The sequence below is a fragment of the Pristiophorus japonicus genome, chromosome 1 (genome assembly GCF_044704955.1).
Source record: "Pristiophorus japonicus isolate sPriJap1 chromosome 1, sPriJap1.hap1, whole genome shotgun sequence".
Classification (NCBI taxonomy): domain Eukaryota; kingdom Metazoa; phylum Chordata; class Chondrichthyes; family Pristiophoridae; genus Pristiophorus; species Pristiophorus japonicus.
This window is the reverse complement of record NC_091977.1, coordinates 327,574,252-327,589,298: the sequence shown is the minus strand read 5'-3', so window position 1 is coordinate 327,589,298 and position 15,047 is coordinate 327,574,252.

Genomic DNA, 15,047 nt, shown 5'->3' with positions numbered 1-15,047 from the left:
ACGTGTAGCGAGCTGGTCTTACCGCAGGTAAAGGGTCCACAGCCAGTGAGGGAATGGAAGACCAGCAGGAAGAGCAGTGCAAGGAAGGTAGTGCAGGGGTCCCCTGCGGTCATCCCCCTGCAAAACAGATACATCGTTTTCAGTACTGTTGAGGGGGATGACTCATCAGGGGAGGGCAGCAGCAGCCAAGTTCATGGCACCGTGGCTGGCTCTGCTGCATAGGAGGGCAGGAAAAAGAGTGGGAGAGCGATAGTGATAGGGGATTCGAATGTAAGGGGAATAGATAGACGTTTCTGCGGCCGCAACCGAGACTCCAGGATGGTATGTTGCCTCCCTGGTGCAAGGGTCAAGAATGTCTCGGAGCAGGTGCAGGACATTCTAAAAAGGGAGGGAGAACAGCCAGTTGTCGTGGTGCACATTGGTACCAACGACATAGGTAAAAAAAAGGGATGAGGTCCTATGAGACAAATTTAAGGAGCTAAGAGCTAAATTAAAAAGTAGGACCTCAAAAGTAGTAATCTCGGGATTGCTACCAGTGCCACGTGCTAGTCAGAGTAGGAATCGCAGGATAGCGCAGATGAATACGTGGCTTGAGCAGTGGTGCAGCAGGGAGGGATTCAAATTCCTGGGGCATTGGAACCGGTTCTGGGGGAGGTGGGACCAGTACAAACCGGACGGTCTGCACCTGGGCAGGACTGGAACCAATGTCCGCGAGGGAGTGTTTGCTTGTGCTGTTGGGGAGGAGTTAAACTAATATGGCAGGGGAATGGGAACCAATGCAGGGAGACAGAGGGAAACAAAAAGGAGACAAAAGCAAAAGACAGAAAGGAGATGAGTAAAAGTGGAGGGCAGAGAAACCCAAGGCATAAAACAAAAAGGGCCACTGAATATAAAGGGGCTGCAGGAGGGGTCAAAACTAAAAATCATGGTTTAAAAACTATGATTAAAACACTCTACCTAAATGCACGCAGCATTCGAAATAAAGTAAATGAGTTGACGGCACAAATCATTACAAATGGATATGATTTGGTGGCAATTACAGAAACGTGGTTGCAGGGTGGCCAAGACTGGGAATTAAACATACGATTCGGAAAGATAGACAAGAAGGGAAAGGAGGTGGAGTAGCTCTGTTAATAAAGGATGATATCAGGGCAGTTGTGAGAGACGATATTGGCTCTAATGAACAAAATGTTGAATCGTTGTGGGTGGAGATTAGAGATAGTAAGGGGAAAAAGTCACTGGTGGGCATAGTTTATAGGCCCCCAAATAATAACTTCACGGTGGGGCGGGCAATAATCAAGGGAATAATGGAGGCATGTGAAAAAGGAACTGCAGTAGTCATGGGGGATTTTAACCTACATATCGATTGGTCAACTTAAATCGCACGGGGTAGCCTGGAGGAGGAATTCATAGAATGCATACGGGATTGTTTCTTAGAATAGTATGTTACAGAACCTACAAGGGAGCAAGCTATCTTAGATCTGGTCCTGTGTAATGAGACAGGAATAATAAACGATCTCCTAGTAAAAGATCCTCTTGGAATGAGTGATCACAGTATGGTTGAATTTGTAATACAGATTGAGGGTGAGGAAGTTGTGTCAGAAACGAGCGTACTATGCTTAAATAAAGGGGACTACAGTGGGATGAGGGCAGAGTTGGCTAAAGTAGACTGGAAACACAGACTAAACAGTGGCACAATTGAGGAACAGTGGAGGACTTTTAAGGAGCTCTTTCATAGTGCGCAACAAAAATATATTCCAGTGAAAAAGAAGGATGGTAAGAGAAGGGATAACCAGCCGTGGATAACCAAGGAAATAAAGGAGAGTATCAAATCAAAGACCAATGCGTATAAGGTGGCCAAGGTTAGTGGGAAACTAGAAGATTGGGAAAATTTTAAACAACAGCAAAGAATGACGAAAAAAGCAATAAAGAAAGGAAAGATAGATTACGAAGGTAAACTTGCGCAAAACATAAAAACAGATAGTAAAAACTTTTACAGATATATAAAACGGAAAAGAGTGACTAAAGTAAATGTTGGTCCCTTAGAAGATGAGAAGGGGGATTTAATAATGGGAAATGTGGAAATGGCTGAGACTTTAAACAATTATTTTGCTTCGGTCTTCACAGTGGAAGACACAAAAACCATGCCAAAAATTGCTGGTCATAGGAATGTGGGAAGGGAGGACCTTGAGACAATCACTATCACTAGTGGGGTAGTGCTGGACAGACTAATGGGACTCAAGATAGACAAGTCCCCTGGTCCTGATGAAATGCATCCCAGGGTATTAAAAGAAATGGCGGAAGTTATAGCAGATGCATTCGTTATAATCTACCAAAATTCTCTGGACTCTGGGGAGGTACCAGCGGATTGGAAAGCAGCTAATATAACGCCTCTGTTTAAAAAGGGGGGCAGACAAAAGCCAGGTAACTATAGGCCGGTTAGTTTAACATCTGTAGTGGGGAAAATGCTTGAAACTATCATTAAGGAAGAATTAGCGGGACATCTAGATAGGAATAGTGCAATCAAGCAGACGCAGCATGGATTCATGAAGGGGAAATCATGTTTAACTAATTTACTGGAATTCTTTGAGGATATAACGAGCATGGTGGATAGAGGTGTACCGATGGATGTGGTGTATTTAGATTTCGAAAAGGCATTCGATAAGGTGCCACCCAAAAGGTTACTGCAGAAGATAAAGGTACGCAGAGTCAGAGGAAATGTATTAGCATGGATCGAGAATTGGCTGGCGAACAGAAAGCAGAGAGTCGGGATAAATGGGTCCTTTTCGGGTTGGAAATCGGTGGTTAGTGGTGTGCCACAGGGATCGGTGCTGGGACCACAACTGTTTACAATATACATAGATGACCTGGAAGAGGGGACAGAGTGTAGTGTAACAAAATTTGCAGATGACACTAAGATTAGTGGGAAAGCGAGTTGTGTAGAGGACACAGAGAGGCTGCAAAGAGATTTAGATAGGTTAAGCGAATGGGCGAAGGTTTGGCAGATGGAATACAATGTCGGAAAGTGTGAGGTCATCCACCTTGGGGAAAAAAACAGTAAAAGGGAATATTATTTGAATGGGGAGAAATTACAACATGCTGAGGTGCAGCGGGACCTGGGGGTCCTTGTGCATGAATCCCAAAAAGTTAGTTTGCAGGTGCAGCAGGTAATGAGGAAGGCAAATGGAATGTTGGCCTTCATTGCGAGAGGGATGGAGTACAAAAGCAGGGAGGTCCTGCTGCAACTGTATAGGGTATTGGTAAGGCCGCACCTGGAGTACTGCGTGCAGTTTTGGTCACCTTACTTAAGGAAGGATATACTGGCTTTGGAGGGGGTACAGAGACGATTCACTAGGCTGATTCCGGAGATGAGGGGGTTACCTTATGATGATAGATTGAGTAGACTGGGTCTTTACTCATTGGAGTTCAGAAGGATGATGGGTGATCTTATAGAAACATTTAAAATAATGAAAGGGATAGACAAGATAGGGGCGGAGAGGTTGTTTCCACTGGTCGGGGAGACTAGAACTCGGGGGCACAGCCTCAAAATACGGAGGAGCCAATTTAAAACCGAGTTGAGAAGGAATTTCTTCTCCCAGAGGTTTATGAATCTGTGGAATTCTCTGCCCAAGGAAACAGTTGAGGCTAGCTCATTGAATGTATTCAAGTCACAGATAGATAGATTTTTGACCAATAAGGGAATTCAGGGTTACGGGGAGCGGGCGGGTAAGTGGAGCTGAGTCCACGGCCAGATCAGCCATGATCTTGTTGAATGGCGGAGCAGGCTCGAGGGGCTAGATGGCCTACTCCTGTTCCTAATTCTTATGTTCTTATTATGTTCTTATTTGAGTCTTCCCTTGAGAAGACAGAACCGAAGTACTTGTTCAATTGGTCTGCCATAACGACCGGATAATCTGTTATTTTTTTAGTGATGTTGGTTGAAGGATTAATATTGGCCAGGACAGCAGGGAGAACTCCCCCGTTCTTCTTTGAAATAGTGCTTTTCCATCCACCTGAGTTGATTTAATGTCTCATCTGAATGATGGCATCACTGACAGTGCAGTATTACACTACAGCGTCAGCCTAGATGTTGTGGTGCCAGTCTCTGGAGTGGGACTTGAACCCACAACCTTCTGACACATAGGTGAGAGAGTGCTACCCACTGAACCACAGCTGACTGCTGTTTATCACAATATCTTTTTATCTTAATTTTGTATTTAAGGGAACGAATAACACTAATACACAGGATTAAAAAAAGTGTGTTTTGTTTCACAATGACGGGACTTCCTCGTTCCACAATAGAATGGTGTAGGCAAAAGATTTCTTCGAATGAGAATTCCAATTGCCTGAATTGTTTCATCACCGTAACTGTTCTAAATATTATCTGTGCTGCACAGGATGCAAGTCCTCTCAGTGAATGTGTTGGAAACAGTGCAAGTGCTCCCTCTGCTGGTGTGGTGGGAAATTGCTAAGGTGCAGCACACGACACCAGCAAGACTGGAGTTTCTCCATGAAAGGTAATTGGAGTGGGAGGAGGCACATATGGAGCATAAACACTGGCATGGACCAGTTGCAAAACGTTACCCATTTTGCCAATATCAAATTACGCCTGTGGTAGATTCAGAGAGTCACACAGCACACAAATCTTTAAGATGGCAGATCCTCCGGAAGCCTGTGGAAGCTTCCTGCTTCTTGTCATGTGACCTGTCTGTTTATTAAACACTCTAGTTGCAGTAACACAATACATCCACAGTGTGGAGCTACAGACATTACACTTCTCCCTCCTTAATGAAGAAGTTATTATAACAACAATCATCATACATAACTTGCATGGTTATATATAACAAAGGATATGGACTTATTTTGCCATATTTACAATTTAAGCTTAACCACTTGTTTTCAGTTTCGAAGAGGATGCCTTCGCTCTTGAACAGAACCTTCCAAACATGGTGTTGAATTTAAACTCATTCGAGGCTGATCCTGAGGAACGTTTTCCTCCAAGGGATGCCCTTGATTTCCTTTTAAACTCTCTCTAACTTCAAACTGTTTGTTTTCCGGACTTGAACTCAGACTTAAATTAAGATTTTCTCTTGGGTTTGTTTCCAGTACATTAGATGTAGGATATGCTACTGGTGTATCAAAACTATCTGATGAGTCAGAAATAATTGAATCATTCCCACCTTCAACTCCTTCCATGTCTGTAGGTAAAATATGATCAAGGTGAACAAACCTAACCTGTCCATGATCAAACATCTTGACCAAATATGTGTGAGGACCATATATCTTCACCACTCATCCGAGTAACCACTTTAACCATTTATGATGATGGTTTTTCACTCTCACTTTAGGATTTAATTTCACACTTCTCTCTTTTACTCTACCTCTATCATGATTCTCTTTCTGTCTTAATTGTGTCTCTTCTACAGATTGTGTCAAGTTTGGTTTCAACAACAAGTATCTGGTTCGTGGCTGTCATTTGAGAAACAACGCTGTTGGTGTTCTACCAGTAGTTGTGTGAGGCGTATTACGATATGTAATTAGAAAATTAGCCAATTTGTGGTCCAATGACAACTGTCGTTTCTTTGGATTTGGATCCAACATCTTTTTGATGAGGGCGCGTTTTACAATTTGTACAGTACGCTCTGTTGCACCATTCGAAGCAGGGTGGTATGGTGGAACCTTAGTATGTTTCAACCCATTTTTGCTCGTGAACTGTGCAAATTCTTCTGAACGAAATTGTGGTCCATTATCAGAAACAATTTCTTGGGAGGCCAAATGAAGAAAATAAAGTTCGCAAAATGTCTAATGTTTTACTTGTTGTTATCTTCCACTTTGAAAACACCTCGACCCACTTCGAATGGCTATCAATCACAATGAACAATTGTTGTCCTTCTAGCTCAGCAAAATCGATATGTAGTCTTTGCCACACCCTGGGAGGCTAATTCCATGGCTGTAATGGTACTGATGGTGGTTGCTTGCTTACCGATTGACATGTCGTACACTGACTGATGATGTACTCTGTATCTTTATCAAGACATGGCCACCATAAGTAACTGTGTGCAAAACTCTTGGTCAAGCACATTCCCAGGTGCTGGTCATGGAGGTCTCCTAATAATTTGGACATGAATTTATTTGGTATAACCACGCTGGCACCCCACATGATACAATCTTTATCGACTGATAATTCATTCTTACGAATGAAGAATGGATGAATATCCTTGTCTGTTAAGTGGTTTGGCCATCCATTTGCAATATAATCATACACCTGTGACATCACTGAGTCACGTTTGGTTGCTCTACCAATCTCTTCAGTTGTGACTGGCAGTTCATCAATGTATGAAAAATAGAACACTTCTTCCCTATCGGGTGTAACTTGAGATGGAGAAGGCAATCTAGGCATAGCATTAGCATCACTATGATCAGCTGATCATCTGTATTCAATATCATATGTATATGCTGACAAAAGCAAAGCCCATCTTTGCATTCGGGCTGCAGCTAACGTTGGAACTGGGAACTTTGGATGGAGGATTGCTGTCAGGGGCTTGTGATCCATAACAATGGTAAACTTATGACCATACAAGTATTTGTGGAATTTCTTCACCCCAAAAATTAATGCCAAAGCTTCCCTTTCAATTTGCGCATAATTACTCGCACTGGCACTGAGAGTGCGTGAAGCAAAAGCAATTGGTCTTTTGCCCCCCACTACATGATACATGAGAGATCACTGCCCCAACTCCATACGGAGAGGCATCACATGCTAGCTTGATCTCCTTAGATATGTCATAGTGAACTAGCATGGTGCTCTCCACCAATTCGCTTTTATACTCCTTGAATGCTGTATCGCATTCTTTTGACCAACTCCAATGGACCTGTTTTTTCAATAGTTCATTCAGTGGATATAATACTGTAGCCAAATTTGGTAGGAATTTCCCATAATAGTTCAAAAGACACAAAAATGATCGAAGTTCAGTGAAATTCCTGGGAGTGGATGCATTTCTGATTGCATCCATCTTTTCCATGGTTGGATCATCTTTGTCAACTCTGTACCCTAAGTACTCCACTGAGTTTTTAAATAACTCACACTTACGAGCTCTTACTCTGTGCTTCTCTAGCCATTTGAGGACTTCATTCAATATGTTATTATGAATTTGCCTATTTGGTGCTGAAATTAGTATGTCATCCAAATAACATACTACCCCTTCAATACCTTGCAAAATCTGGTTCATCACCCCTTGGAATATGACAGGGGCGGAAGACACTCCAAACGATAGCCTATTAAATTGGTATAGGGCCTAGATGAGTATTTATAGTCAAGCATGACTTGGACTCCTCATCTAGTTCAAGCTGTAAGTAGGCATTCATAAAATCCAATTTTGAGAAGATATGACCACCTGTCAGTGTTGTGAACAAATCTTCTATATTTGGCAATGTATTGGGGACATTACCCTCTAGAACCTGGTTTACGGTTACTTTATAATCACCACACAATCTTACCTTACCATCGGACTTAGGTACAACAACAATGGATGTAGCCCAATTACATCGATCTAGCTTAGAAATAATGTTCTCAGTCTTTTGAGATCTTGCTCAACTTTCTCCTTGAGTGCATATGGTATGGAACGTGGCTTGCAGTAAACTGATCTAGCGTCCTTCTGTACCCTGACACTCACCTTGAAGCCTTGGATCGGACTGCCCGTTTCGCACAACACCTTCGGCAAACTCTTGATAACATCATCCGTTGATGCAAATCTCGTTTCAAGATGGAAAATCTCACTCCAATCCAGCTTCAGTGATCCCAACCAATTTCTTCCTAGTAAGGCAGGCTTGTCTCCTTTCACTACTATTAGAGGCAAGTTCTGAAATTGATCCTTGTATTTCACCGGTACGGTGATACTACCTACCACAGGAATGTTCTCTCCCGAGTAGCCTCGCTGCTCTATCTTGGATTTCTCCAATGGGAAATCACACAATTTGTCGAGGTGTAGCGACGCCGGTATTACACTCACTGATGCACCAGTGTCGATTTCCATTGATATCTTGAATCCCGCAACATCTATGTGGATTATGATACTTTTCGAATCGCTGTCCGTTATCCTCATGCTCCTGATGATGTTTAACTCTAACATCTCCTCATCCTGTTGTTGTTCTTCCATGCTATGTAGTCTCTGGGGATTGGCCAGAAAAAGCAGCAAACCTGAGGACTGGGAGAAATTTAGAATTCAGCAGAGGAGGACAAAGGGTTTAATTAGGAGGGGGAAAATAAAGTACGAGAGTAAGCTTGCTGGGAACATAAAAACTGACTGCAAAAGCTTCTACAGATATGTGAAGAGAAAAAGATTAGTGAAGACAAATGTCGTTCAGAATCAGGTGAATTTATAATGGGGAACAAAGAAATGGCAGACCAATTGAACAAATACTTTGGTTCTGTCTTCACTAAAGAAGACACAAATAACCTTCCGGAAATACTAGGGGACCGAGGGTCTAGTGAAAAGGAGAAACTGAAGGAAATCCTTATTAGTCAGGAAATTGTATTAGGGAAATTGATGGGATTGAAGGCTGATAAATCCCCAGGGCTTGATAGTCTGCATCCCAGAGTACTTAAGGACGTGGCCCTAGAAATAGTGGATACATTGGTGATCATTTTCCAGCAGTCTATCGACTCTGAATCAGTTCCTATTGATTGGAGGGTAGCTAATATAACCCCACTTTTTAAAAAAGGAGGGAGAGAGAAAACAGGGCATTATTGACCGGTTAGCCTGACATCGGTCGTGGGGAAAATGTTGGAATTAATTATTAAAGATGTAATAGCAGCACATTTGGAAAGCAGCGACAGGATCGGTCCAAGTCAGCATGGATTTATGAAAGGGAAATCATGCTTGACAAATCTTCTAGAATTTTTTGAGGATGTAACTAGTAGAGTGGACAAGGGAGAACCAATGGATGTGGTGTATTTGGACTTTCAAAAGGCTTTTGACAAGGTCCCACACAAGAGAATAGTGTGCAAAATTAAAGCACATGGTATTGGGGGTAATGTATTGACGTGGATAGAGAACTGGTTGGCAGACAGGAAGCAAAGAGTAGGAATAAATGGGTCCTTTTCAGACTGACAGGCAGTGACTAGTGGGGTACCGCAGGGTTCAGTGCTGGGCCCCCAGCTGTTTACAAAATACATTAATGATTTGGACGAAGGAATTGAATGTAATATCTCCAAGTTTGCAGACGACACTAAGCTGGGAGGCAGTGTGAGCTGTGAGCAGGATGCTAAGAGGCTGCAGGGTGACTTGGACAGGTTTGGTAGTGGGAAAATGCATGACAGATGCAGTATAATGTAGATAAATGTGAGGTTAAAACATGAAGGCAGAATATTATCTGAATGGTGACAGATTAGGAAAAGGGGAGGTGCAACAAGATCTGGGTGTCATGGTATATCAGTCATTGAAAGTTGGCATGCAGGTACAACAGGCGGTGAAGAAGGCAAATGGTACGTTAGCCTTCATCGTGAGAGGATTTGAGTATAAGAGCAGGGAGGTCTTACTGCAGTTGTACAGGACCTTGGTGAGGCCGCACCTAGAATATTGTGTGCAGTTTTGGTCTCCTAATCTAAGGAAGGATGTTCTTGCTTTTGAGGGAGTACAGCAAAGGTTCACCAGACTGAATCCCTGGATGGCAGGACTGACAAATGAATCGACTAGGCTTATAGTCACTTGAATTTAGAAGAATGAGAGGGGATCTCATAGAAACATATAAAATTCTGACGAGATTGGACAGGTTAGATGCAGGAAGAATGTTCCCGATGTTGGGGAAGTCCAGAACCAGGGGTCACAGTCTAAGGATAAGGGGTAAGCCATTTAGGACCGAGATGAGGAGAAACATCTTCACTCAGAGAATTGTGAACCCGTGGAACTCTCTATCACAGAACTTTGTTGAGACCAGTTCATTAGATATATTCAAAAAGGAGTTAGATGTGGCCCTTACGGCTAAAAGGATCAAGGGGTACGGCGAGAAAGCAGGAATGGGGTACTGAAGTTGCATGATCAGCCATGATCATATTGAATGGTGGTGCAGTCTCGAAGGGCCGAATGGCCTACTCCTGCACCTATTTTCTATGGTTCTATGTTTATAGCTTTGAAAACTGGTTTACCCTTCAGTTGGCAAGCCTTTGCAAAATGCCCAGTTTTCCTGCAGAAGAAACACTCTGCTTTTACAAATGGACAACTTTGTCCCAGGCACCGATAGCAAGACTTCAATGCTCTGTTACAATTTCCAGTTTTGAGACTTTGGGCCCCCACTGCCTTTTACTTTGAACCTGCAGGCAAATCACCTTGGTTGTCTGACGACTGGAATTATTATGAAATTCTCGGGAATATTGGTCGGCCATGCCCATTGACCTTGCTGTCTGACAAGCAATCTCAAATGTCAAGGCAGGCGTTGTCAATAACTTTCTTCTGATCGCATCATTTTTCATCCCACAAACAAAACGGTCCCGCAATGCTCGGTTCTGAAAGTTTCCGTAATTACAGTGACTAGATAGTTTTTTAATGCTACAATGTCCTCACCGATATTTTCATCGGCCTTTTGATTTCGTATACCGAAATGATAGCTGTCAGCAATTTCCAAGGGAACAGGGTTGTAGTGCTGTTCCAGCTTAGATAAAATCTCCTTAAGCATTGTGTCCTTTGGCTCGGCACCACAGGCAAATTTATCAGCGTTTCATACAACTCAGAGCCAGCTTCAGTTAAGAAAATAGCTCTTTTTCGTTCCAACACAGCCCGGTTCTGCTCTGCATGCTCTGGGACTTCGATTATATTATTTGCAGTGAAATACATTTCTAGCCGATCCACATACGCTTTGAACCTTTCCCGGTTGCATTTATATTCACCTAAATGCCCCATCACTCCCATAGGTGCAGCCATTTTGACTCTGGCACTTCAAACAGTGCTTGTAATTTACATCGAATTTGTTGCTGTAATCAAAACAGAGAAGCTCTCAAAGTCTCTCTGTTGGCTGGCTGAATCCTTCAGCAACAAAAATTTCAGCTTTGTTTTATCTGATTATCATCGTTGCCATTGTAGTATTTCCACGAGAGCACACTTCACACAAGTCTTTTAAAATGGCAGATCCTCCAGAAGCCTGTGGAAGTTTCCTGCTTCTTGTCATGTGACCTGTCTGTTTATTAAACACTCTAGTTGTAGTAACACAATACGTCCACAGTGTGGAGCTTCAGACATTACAACGCCCAAGTATCCTCGCAATCTAAATAGAATTCACCCGGATGTAAAATTAAATGTGAATGCACATAATATCTGAGCGTGGTTAAAACTTAGTTGGAACAGAGCAATTGGGGTTTGAATGTACGAGCGTTGTCAGTACAAGGTAAGCAGCCAAAAGCTCTCTGTCCTACAGATTTTTAAACTTATTCTATTTAAAATAGAAAGACTTGCATTTATATAGTGCTTTCATGACCTCAGGACGTCCCAAAGCGCTTTACAGATTTAAGGTGATTGGCAGAAGGTCCAAAGGCGACATGAAGATCAACGTTTTTATGCTGCCAGTGGTTATGATCTGGAATGCACTGCCTGAGAGGGTGGTGGAGGCAGATTCAATCGTGGCTTTCAAAAGGGAATTGGATAAGTAGCTGAAAGGATAAAAATTGCAGGGCTACGGAATGAGGGAGGGGGAGTGGGATGAACTGAGCAGCTCTTGCAGAGCGGGCAAGGACTCGACGGGCCGAATGTCTCCTATTCTGCTGTAATGATTCTATGATTCAGCCAATGAAGTACTTTTGAAGTGCAGCCACTGTTCTAATGTAGGAAATACAACAACCAATTTGCACACAGCAAGCTCCCACAAATAACAATGTGATAATAACCAGATAATCTGTTTTAGTGATGTTGATTGAGGGGTAAATATTGGTCAGGACACCGGGGAGAATTCCCCTGCTCTTCTTCGACTAGAGCCATAGGATCTTTTACGTGCACTTGAGAGAGCAGACAGGGCCTTGGTTTAACGTCTCATGCAATAGACGGCGCATCTGACAGTGCAGTGCTACGACAGTACCATACTGGAGTATCAGCCTAGATTTTTGGGCTGAAGTCTCCGGAGTGGGACTTGACCTGATGACTTTCTGACTCAGAGGGGAGAGTGCTACCCACTGAGCCAAGACTGATATATTTAAAATTGGCATGGGGAAGGGTGTGAGCAGTAGGGGGCAAGAGAGAAGGGACAAGGGGGAACAGTGCGAGGTGAGGAGTGCGAGGGGGGGTTGCGGAAAAAGAAAGGCTTGGATTTTTATGGCGACTTTCACGACCACTGGACGTCTCAAAGCGCTTTGCAGCCAATGAAGTATATTTGGAGTGTAGTCACTGTTATAATGTAGAAAACGCGGCAGCAGATTTGCGCACAAGCAAGCTCCCACAAAATGTGATAATGACCGGATAGTCTGTTTTTTTGTTATGTTGATTAAGGGATAAATATTGGCCAGGACACCGGGGATAACTCCCCCGCTCTTCTTCGAAATATTGCCATGGGATCGTTTACGTCCACCTGAGAGAGCAGACGGAGCCTCGGTTTAACGTCTCATCCGAAAGACGGCACATCTGACAGTGCAGCACTCCCTCAGCCCTGCACTGGAGTGTCAGCCTAGATTTCTTTGTGCTCAAGTCCCTGGAGTGGGACTGAAACCCACAACTTTCTGACTCAGAGGCGAGGGTGCTACCCACTGAGCCACAGCTGATATGCTGAGGAGGAGGGGGAGGGGGCGAAGGGGAAGGGGGAGGAAATGGAGTGGGCGAGAGGGAGGGGTGTGATGGGGCGAGGAACCTGATAGAGCGAGGGGGAGGGGTGAGGAGGGTGAAGGGGGGAGGGGGGTAAAGGGGAGGAGATGGAGATGGCTAGGGGTACGATGGAGCAAAGGGAGGAATGAGGAGAAGGGGGTGAGGGGGAGCGGCTGAGGGCAAGGAGGAAGTGGTGAAAGGGGAGGGGGAAGTGGAGGATGAAGCTGTCTCTCTGGAGAGACTGGTCAGAAGGTGACCATGAAAGGCGAAGCCTGACATCAGCGTGAAGAGGTTCCTGCTAACGGAGCGTGAGGACCCTGGGCACCATCAGCAGCAACACGGCGAGCCTCAAGGCCTGGCCTCAGAGTCAGCAGTGCTGATCAGCAACAGCAGCATCACACAGGCTACTACAACTCCAACACCCCTTCTGCTCATCCCCTGCTGTTTGTCGTCAGAGTGCACTTCCCCTTTAAGAAGCATCAGAGATGCCCGGTATGTAGCCCCTTCCCCAGAGAGGTGCGCAACCGATGATTAGGCTTGTACACCTGGGTGATTAAAATGATCGCGATATTCGTGCTACCTGCTGAGTAAATTATAGAATTTACAGCACAGAAGGAGGCCATTCGGCCCATCGTGCCTGTGCCGGCTCTTAGAAAGAGCTAGCCAATTAGTCCCACTCCCCTTGATCTTTCCCCATCGCCATGCAGACAGCAGACACCTCAAATCACTGGAGAAATAGCACCAACAATGTCTCTGCAAGATCCTGCAAATCCACCAACGCCAGTGTTCTTGATCAGGCCAACATCCCCAGCATCGAAGCACTGACCACACTCGACCAGCTCCGATGGGCGGTCAACATTGCCCGCATGCCCGACACAAGACTGCCAAAGCAAGCGCTCTACTCGGAACTCCTAAACGGCAGGCGATCTCCAGGTGGGCAGAGAAAATGTTACAAGGACACCCTCAAAGCCTCCCTGATAAAGTGCAACATCCCCACCGACACCTGGGAGTCCCTGACCTAAGACCACTCTAAGTGGAGGAAGAGCATCCGGGAGGGTGCTGAGCACCTTGAGTCTCGTCGCCGAGAGCATGCCGAAACCAGGCACAGGCAGCGGAAGGAGAGTGCGGCAAACCAGTCCCACCCACCCTTTCCCTCAACGACTATCTGCCCCACCTGTGACAGGGACTGTAATTTCCGTTTTGGACTGTACAGCCTCCAGAGAACTCACTTTTAGAGTGGAAGCAAGTCTTTCTCGATTTCAAGGGACTGCCTATGATGATGGCACTTTTTTTCTTTTCAAGTATTTATCCACTTCCACTTTGAAAGTTACTATTGAATCTGCTTCCACTACCCTTTCAGGCAGTGCATTCCAGGTCACAACATTTACTTGAGGGAGAATGGCTTAACGTTTCATTCCAGATCATGACAATTCCAACCCTATTGATTAATCTGAGGGTATCTAGCGCATCACTCTACTGGTTAAAAGTGTCTAAGTTCATTGTAAATGTTTTACTTGTTGAACATTTTCCTGAATAATTAATAGTTAATTAAAACAGAATCCCGAATTTACTAGAGGTGGCAGTGTACCCTTAGCTGCCTGCAGTCAGAACTTGAAGTGAAGATTAAAGGGAAACTGCTCAGGGGGAATGATAAGATAAGAACACAAGAAATAGCAGTAGAGGAGGAGGCCCAAATGGCATCTCGAGCCTGCTCCACCATTCAATAAGATCATAGCTGATCTTCAACCTCAACTCCACATTCCTACCCTATCCACATTTCCCTTGATTCCCTTGGTGGCCAAATATTTCTATCTATCTCAGTCTTGAATATACTCAACAACTCAGCATCTACAGCTCTCTGGGGTAGAGAATTCCAAAGATTCACAACCCTCTGAGTGAAGAAATTTCTCCTCATCTCAGTCCTAAAAGGCCGACCTGAGACTCTGCCCCCTGGTTCTAGACTCCCCAGCCAGGAGAAACAACCTCTCAGAATCTTATGTTTCGATGAGATCACCTCTCATTCTTCTAAAGTCCAGAGAGTAAAGGCCCAATGTACTCAAACTCTCCTCATTGGACAACCCTCTCATCAATCTAGTGAACCTTTGTTGCACCCCCTCTTCGGCCAGTGAGCTTTCGACCACATATCCACAGCATAACCAAGACCGCCTATTTCCACCTTCGTAAATATCGCCTGTCTCCACCCTTGCCTCAGCTCATCCGCTGCTGAAGCCCTCATCCATGCCTTTGTTATCTCCAGACTTGACCATTCCAACG